Source organism: Pteropus alecto, unplaced genomic scaffold, assembly GCF_000325575.1.
Source record: "Pteropus alecto unplaced genomic scaffold, ASM32557v1 scaffold78, whole genome shotgun sequence".
NCBI lineage: Eukaryota > Metazoa > Chordata > Mammalia > Chiroptera > Pteropodidae > Pteropus > Pteropus alecto.
In genome coordinates, this window is record NW_006443124.1 from 5,407,849 (window position 1) to 5,416,410 (window position 8,562).

Sequence of the window (8,562 nt, forward strand, 5' to 3'; positions counted from 1 at the left end):
TTTCCCAAAGGTGTATGCAGCACTGGGTTCTGGCTTGGCATCCTATTTGCAACAGTTCTGCATCCCTCACCCCGACCCCTTTGCCTCCCTATGGCCACACCTTTCCACAATGCAAAAGTAGGGACAGCTCTGGCACAAGTGGCAGCAGTGTTGAGGGGAAGCTTCTGGGCACTTAGGACAGTAGCAGGTTCTCTGCTCCCATGTTTGTTTGGCTTTGGGCTCAGGGGGCACCTCTGGCTTTATGGGCACTTCCTCAGTCTTATGACTGCCTGCCTGCAAGGTGCTGGGGTCTGGGAAGTCACTACGTAGGCCAAGGTGGGGAGCAGAGTCAGCCCAGGCATCTGGGGAGTTTAAGCATCAGAAACATGAGAACTTTGAGCAGGCCAGCTGTTGCCTCCCTGCCCTGACATCTGGAGGCCTCACTGACTATCCTTAGGCCACTGTCCCCAAGACCAGGAAGACAATCTTGTGGAGGCAGAATGAACTTGACCAAGGGCCAAGGTCAGCATGGCATCCACCCCTTCTCTGCTGTACCCCTGCCTCCCCCAGCTCAGGCACCTGGGGGATAATATATCCGACGGATAGAAGGTATGAACCCTAGAGGCAGATAGGTCTCAGTTTTAAACTTAACTAGCTGTGTGTGACCTTGGGCGAGTAACTTCATTTCTCCGAGCCTCAGTTTCCTAAACTATAAAAGGGGGATAACAACAGTAGGTCTCTCTTAGAAAGCTGTAAGGATTAAAAAATAAAATTTGTGTAATGCATTGAGCTCAGAGTGCATATATTAAGTGAACAATAAATGGCAGTATCACTATATGATTATCTATCCCATACTGTGTTCCCAGCATTAACCCAGGATACTTTAATGCTGTCCAAACTAACAGAGTCTGACTCTGTTGCACATTTGTAATACCTTAAAGAGGAGCTTGGTTAACTGAAATGAGATGAGAGAGGGGCCTACCAAGTCATAAGGCAGGGGCTGCTATCCTTTTCAGCCCCCACCTTATGCTGGGGCCCCACGTGGTCCCACTGTTACCTTTACCTCTTCCATGTCCAAAACCTCAGGGAGGTCTTGCTGCATCTTCCCAGTGTGGGAAATTCAGGCAGGCAGGCAGGCAGCCACCTCTGCTACCTGAAGACCAAGTGCACTAGCCTGGAGGCCGCGGGCCACTCCAGCTGCTCACGAGTGAGGCGGATGCATGCCTGGCCAGAAAAGTGATGACAAGCATCACAGTTTAGCTCAGAGCCATCCTTCTGGCTTTCCAATGAGGATTCTCTTTTCTTTCTACAGAGATGACCCATGGGCAATGATACCAGCAACATAAATGGCCGGTTTCTCTGTGCTGGGGGATCGCAGGGGCAACCAAATCCAGCTATGAAGCTTTGTAGTTAGTCACTGTAAATGTGGACTGGCTGGCAGAGGGGACGGGGGAGGCTGCGAGAACCACACCCCCAAAAAGCTTGGGCCATGCTGGAAAACAGGTGCATAAAGCCCTCCCCTAGGTCCCAGGCTCTGGCCTTACTATGTGGGGTCACGCAAGGGGTAATCCCCCCCCACACACATGCATCAGTCTCATCCATAACTGTAAAGAAAACTGGAAGCAAAATGCAAAGACCATGGCTACCAGAGGGTCTAGTTTACTTCATCTACTATAGGCAGCTGCTTATATTGCTCCCAGGTAAGAACTGCACTACCTGGCAGCAATATAGACATGTGGGTCAGCTGAGGGGCCCTGGTGTTCCCAGGCAGGCCACTCGGGAGTTCTCTCCTTGTGAGACCAAGAGGCTAGGACTGAAGCCAGTTGGTGGCCCTCACCACACTGCTGCTCCTTAAGGCTGAGGCCTAAATCATCCTGCCAGCCACCAGCAGGTGTTGGTACCCTGGTGAGAAGCTGGCTCTGCTAAGGGGTCCTGTGCTCTTATTCAGAAGGGGCAAAGAAATCCTTGGCTTCCTCTAAGCCAAAGTTGGGGTGGGGTGGGGTGAGCTAGGAAGAGGCTGCCTCTTGCCTTGGTACTGGTGTTCCCAGGGGAGGCCCCCTGGCTATCTGGCCAGGGCAGTTCTTACCTGGGAGCAGGGTAGCCGTCCCACCCAGACCAGAATATAGAGTGAGAGAGAAGCCAAAGCCAGATGGATCCAGGAATGGCTGTTTTGTTGGAGGAGTCCCAGGCAGGGCCTTGGCTGCCCCTCTCCTGAGGGATGATGTGGGAGACCTATGTTGACCAGGCCTGCGTAATGAGAAACCAGAGAATGAGTGGAGTGGTGGGGATGGGGGGTGAGGGATACGAGCATCAATGTGCCAAATCTCACCGCACCTCCCCTGAGGGTTCTTTTGTTCAATGCCCCAATCCCAGTTCCTCCCATGGTGCTCAGGAGGCTAGGACACAGTGGCCCCACAGCCTGAGACCCACTCCTTCCTCAGCTGGGGAACTTCAGTCAGTGACCATGAGGGGCACTGCAGCCTCCTGCCACCAATCAACAGGCAGCAAGGAAAGACGCATGGCTACCTCAGAGAGGGCAGAGAGGGGGAGGCTGGCAGATTTCCTAGGTTGGGGGTGAGGGTTAAGGTATAGGGAGGGGCCTTCTCAAAGTTCTGGAGTCATGCTTCAGGAGAAAGATAAGCACCTACCAGGTTCTGTCAGGTATTGTGTTCCTGTTAGTCCCTTACTTCTGCCCTTCACACTCAAACTGGATCCTGCCCTTCCCACCCTCAGTACATGCGCTCAAAGCATCCTGTGATTCTCTTTTATCATGACTTATAATTCTCTATTTGCCAGATGGTTTGATGATGTCTGTCTGCTCTATGGACTGTGAATCTGTAGGGTGGTACTAGTAGGATGGCTGGGGCTATGCTTGTCTTCTTCACTGTCTCCTTCGCCCTTGGCACAGGACTGGCACAAGGTAGTTGCTTAATACATACTTGGTGAGTGAATGAGTTAAAGAATTAATTCTTCCATCAGATACCTAGAGCTTTCTGAGGGCAAGGGCTGCTTTTTGTTTATTCTTGTATCCCTAGCCCCTGGCAGGGAGCCTGGCACAAAGTAGGTACCCACCCAATTATGTGGATGGCAGACCCACTGTGAATAACAGTGGGCCAGGAGAATACTTTGCATATGTTAACAAGACTCATTAACCCTTCCCACCCTTGAGGCAGTGAAAACTTCGCCCTCTCAACTAGGTAGGTCTCCTGGGAACAAAGGGCTCCCCAGAAGGGTGCAGCAGGGGGAAGGGTAGTGCTGACTCTAGAAGAAGTGGAAGGTGAGGCTTGAGTGGGCTGAACTGGAGGCGCTGTCCCAGGCAGGGTGCTGCATTCACGTGAATGGAGAAGCTCAGCGGGAAGTGACCCTGAGAAGCACTCACTTCTGGGAAAGCTCAAAGAAGAAGCAGAGTGGCCGCAGGGTTCCCACAAACGCCACTCGGAAGACCTGAGGGTCCCGTGGTCACGTGGGGCTCTGGAATTCAGGCTGAAGGACGGAGGGCGCAGGGCTGGGAGTGGATCCCCTACACTTTTAGCAGAGCCTTACCTAGAGCTGCGTCTTGGGAGGTGCGGCTCCCTCAGGGTAGCAGCGGCTCCCTCAGGGTAGCAGCGGCTCCCTCAGGGTAGCAGCATCGCCCTGCCTTTCTGACTATGGAATCAATTTCTGGGCCCACCTTTGATGTCCAGGTGAACTGAAGAGGAGGTAGAATGTACTGGAACCGAGGTCTGGAAGTTTGAAGTCTGGAGTTTGCAGCTCAACCCATTTCAGAGCTTGAAAGAGACTTAGGCCATAAAATGATGATCCCTTTCACCTGACAACCCAGTTTAGCCTTGTTGACCCCTGGTGGGCAGAGGAGCACCCTCATTCAGGACCTCCCCACCAGAGGTTCGTCTGAGCATCTATCTGACCATCTATCTGACCCGCAGGAATCAGAAGACTGGCACAGATGTCAGCTCTGGCACTCCCGCTGTGGAAACCTGGACTAAATGTTAGGGTTTGAAACCAGAGCTCATGTGCAGTTCGAGACATAATTTAACCTTCAGCTCGTGCTTTGAGGGCTGCAAAATCCCCCAAGCCTAACCCAACCAAACCAAAACAAAATTGTGTGTGATTGACTAGCAGGCAAGTAGAGAGGTATTATTTCAAAGACCCTCTTTGAAACAAAATATAAACTTGACTTCCTTTTATTCAGTGGTAGAAATATTTACCTAATGTGGGGGTGCAAAAAGGATTTTAAAAAACCGCGCGCGCGCGCACGCACACACACACACACACACACACACACACACGTTTATCACCAACTCTGGCAGGCCCGACATGTTTTGATAAAGGCTGACTTGGGTTCCAAAGGACTACTATTTTTCTATAGAAACAGCATCTCATCAAGTCGAAAGATCCCCTGCAGTGCCAGGCCGGGGGAGCGGGGAGGAGGTTTGGGGGAGTGGGGTTGGGCTGGGGCAGGTCTCAGTCCTGAGCCGTCGGGACTGAGCCCCAGAGACCTACCGACATACAGTCATCATCACGAACTGACCTAAAGAGAAACCGACGTGCGCAACTGTAAACCCACTTTTTTCGTTTTGTTTTCCTAAAGCCAAATGTAGCCCCTTCAGAAGGGGACCGCATCTGGGGTGGGGTGGACCGTGGAGGCCAGGGGCGCGCGCCTACAGGTGCAGGTGCGGAGCGTGCGCACCCGCGGGCCTCGCGCGGGGTCTCTCTGCGCGCGCCAGGCCGGACCGCTCCGAGCTCCAGGGCAAGGAGACCCGCCTGCGCACCGCCCGCGGCGGTTTCGAGGGGTGGGGAGAAGGCGGGGTGCCGAGTTGCGTCCTCCTTCGTCCCCCTCCTTCAATTCCGGCGTCCTCCATTTGCGGAGCACAGGGTGCGGCCTATTCAATCACCCGCCCGGAAAGAGGGGCGGCGGCGAGAGCAGAACCGGGGCTGCCAAGAGGGCGGCGGAGCGGCGGGAAGGGAGCACCGCGAGCCCGCTGGCAGTGCCCTGTGCGCGCTGAGCGGGCGCGCTGGCGGCCCCGGCACCTGTGCCGGCGCGCGGCGGCCGCTCCCTTGCCCAGGCCTGGGGCACGCAGAGCCACCAAGCCGACCTGAAGGCGGGACTGGAAGTAGCGGCCCAGCGGTCCTGGCGGGCGCGTCTTCCCTGGCCGGGCCTCCCCGGAGCGCAGCGCTGGCGCGCCGGGCGTCCCAAGAGTTGGCGGGCACCCTATTCGCCCCCTGGCGGCGCCGGGGACACGCCAGTCGCCGCGGCCGCCACCGCCGCGGAATGAGCTGTCCACAGCAGCACTGGGCGCCGCCCGAGGTCACGCAAGAATCTGTCCCGGGGGCAGCGAACTGCGAGGCAGGCCGCTCTTGGGAGGAATGGAGGGACGATGGAACGAGGCCACTGTGAAGTTTGGGAATTTCCCCTGGATCCACGTTTTCCATATCCTGCGCGGGCTTCTCCACCAGCGTGATGACTGACACCCAGCGACCTCATCCCTGACCGGTCCTCCCTCCTCTTACCCCATCCCCCTAGAAATAAAAGCCTCCTTCTTATTCTCACCCATTCCGGGAAATGTCCCATATTTTCCCTCCTTCTGCAGTGACCTGACAATAGTAGCCTTGGCGGGCCCACCCACACCGGACATGCCACTCCCCCCGGACCTTGCCGCAGGCAGACAGCGCTGAGGCAGTGCTAGGAGGTCATTAGGAGATGTCAGCATTCCGCACAGCCTGAGGGACGGCTGGGGGGCCTAGCACTGCCCTAGAATTTGTGGGAGGTAAAAGGTCCTTGCCCTCTGGGAGCTTCCAGTCTCAGAAGACACACACTCAGACTATTGACACAGCAAGTGGCCTGGCAGCAGGAGCCTCAAGGGAGGGCATAATGGAGATGGGCTGGAGTGTGAACACTGGAGTCATTAGAACTTGCGAAGAAGAGAGGAGTTGAAGTGGGGGGCGGGGAGAGAGGGGTAAGAAGTGGGGCAGAGAGAGAATATATTCCTGGTCCAATCTGGTGTGGAGTGGAGGGATGCTGTGGGGGAGCCAGAGGGGTCACCCTCAGAGACCCTGTAAAGGTGGGCTCTGCTGTGGAAAGAGACAGAAGAAGGAGGAGCTGAAGGCTGGAAGCCCCTCTGGGAAGCAGCCGCAGAGTCTGCCCTGAGGTGCTGGCTGAGAGGCATGTGTGCAGGTGGGAAATGCCAGCTTACTCAAGAGGTTGGGTCATACACTACCAAAAAAAAAAAGCTTGGGTTAGATTCAGAGGTTTTTGTCAGGGAGGAAGCCCAGGTTATGGAAGAGAGAGGGAGCAGCTGCAGGCTAGACTCAAAAATGACAGATTAAAAAGAGTGTATTTGGGGGTGAGGGGTGGAGGTGGGAGGTGAAGTAGTGCTGAGATCAGAAGGAAGGACCAGTTTGCCTCTAGGGGAGGAGGTAGCCAAAAAGCGGAACCTGAGAGGCCAGCAGGGGGCGCAGGGGCCTTAGAACCTCAGGCCCACCAGGGCTGACTGTAGTTGTCAGTTTCTGGCCCATTTCCCATTCTATTTTTCTTACCCAGGTCATCTCAAGTAATTGAGAGACTCCTTCCCACTCAGCCTCTGGCTTTGTACAGAAGATGTGGCAAACCCAGAATGAAACTTCTGGGCTCATTATGCCCTCCTGCCCAAACCTATCCAGGTCTTAGGGCTGCTGCTATCTTGCTTCTGGCTTTGATTTAGAAAAGCTATCTTTCTGGCAGCTGGAGACAAACAGACCATTGGGTCCTGTCTCAGTAGCATGCATTCCCACTTGGCCTTGGCTTCCAGAAAAGCCCGTGTATGCCTAGGGCTGGGCTGCCTCATGGTAACCTACCAACCTGACACCAGTCAGGCTCTGATGTGGCCATGGGGTCAAGCCTGGCAGACAGAGACTGAAAAGCCCACTCAGGCATTGGCTATGCTGACACTTCCATGGGAAGCACTGAGGTTGCCCAGATAATGAGCCGGGAGAGTCAGGGGCCAGCTGTCCAAAGCCAGCAACTGCAATGAGGGAGTTGGACAATGGGACTCCCTTGCAGCCCAGCAGTCAGACAGGACAGGCTGTGAGATGCTTGTCAGGTGTGGCAACCCCAGAAGAAGCAAAGGGAAAGAAAGAGCACTTCGCCAAATCCTGCCACTTTGTCAGGAAACCCCACAGGAGAGGGCCCACAGAAGCACCATTTGGAAGAAGGGCCAGAGTCAAAAGTCTTCTGGGATAAGAGTGGGGTGGGGTTGTGGTATGTGTAGAGACAGGGGTGAGAGAAGTGGGGGAAGGGTCCTGGCCTAGCAGAGACCACATAGGCCAGTGCTCCTTTGTCCAGGCCGGTTTCCTTCCCTTTGCAATAAAATCACAGCTGAAGGAGAGCCTCCATATACTCATGCTTGGCTTGAATTCCTCCAGGGTCAGCCACTCCTACTTTCTTCCTCTTCTCTAAGGGGCCTGGTGAAAACTGGGAGAAGCATGCTTCATTTCTTCATGGATGATGCTTATGCGAGGGTGCCTGAGTGACTGTGTCCCCCACAGCATCTGCTACCATTACCCTTCTGCCCCAGAGAGAACATGGTCTCCCAGCCACCTTCCTCTGCCACTCCTTTTTAAAACTTACAAACATAGCTATCAATTTCTAAGTTCCCAATATGTGCCAGACACTGTGGTAAGAGGTGCATGGCTTCATTTGCTCCTCATAGTAGCTCAAAAGCCCACCATTCTACTCTTTGACTGGTTCTGGTTCCCAATCCCAGCCAGGCACTAGGGTTTGAAGTCTGTTCTCTAAGCTAATATAGAAGACACAGTCCAGTCTTGGCAACACTCATTGTGTAGTTGCTCAGTAAATATTAATGAATTCTGAAGACAAGCTACACTTTGACTCACCTCTGGCTAATTAAATAAACCTGCATATAAATCAGGAGAGGGGACAGAGAGACATTAGGCTGTGCTGAAAAGAAATTGGGCTGAGGGACAGTAGGACTATTGACCTCCAAGTAGAAATCTACTGTGGCCTGCTCTCTGTGTCCTTTGAAGCTAGGGCCAGAGTAGTGGGGATGAGGAATAACGTACCTCTCAGAGGAAGCCTCACCTCTCAAGTCCTGGAGAACTGGGAGGAAGGAGACAGGCTTCACATGCCTGCTGGGTCCCACATGCCCACAGGATGTGAGAGTTCTCTAAGGAACCAAGACAGAACTACCTGACCTTCCCCCTCGCCTCCCACTCCATCCTCATCCCTGCGGCATCATTTCCCAATGGTCCCGGGTCAGCTGTGGGGGACCTGGGACTCAGGAAGGACATGGTGTGAAAGCCCCTTCCAGCTGGCAGTGTTGGACTGTTGGAGCTCTGGGCTCTGCTTCTTTATACTCCTTCCTGAAAAAAATGAGCCATGGCAATGTCTCAAACCCTCTGGAAGCTCAGCTTCCCCTCTATACAACTGGGAGGCCTAGGGCGGGCCACTTGACTTCACCAGGCCCGGCCCCTACTCTGTCAAATAGAGAAATAGCAACGTCGGCCTCACAGGAGGGCTGTGTACAAACTAAGGGCCCAGTAAGTGCTAACTATACTATGATGATGAGGATGATGATTATATCAACGAAC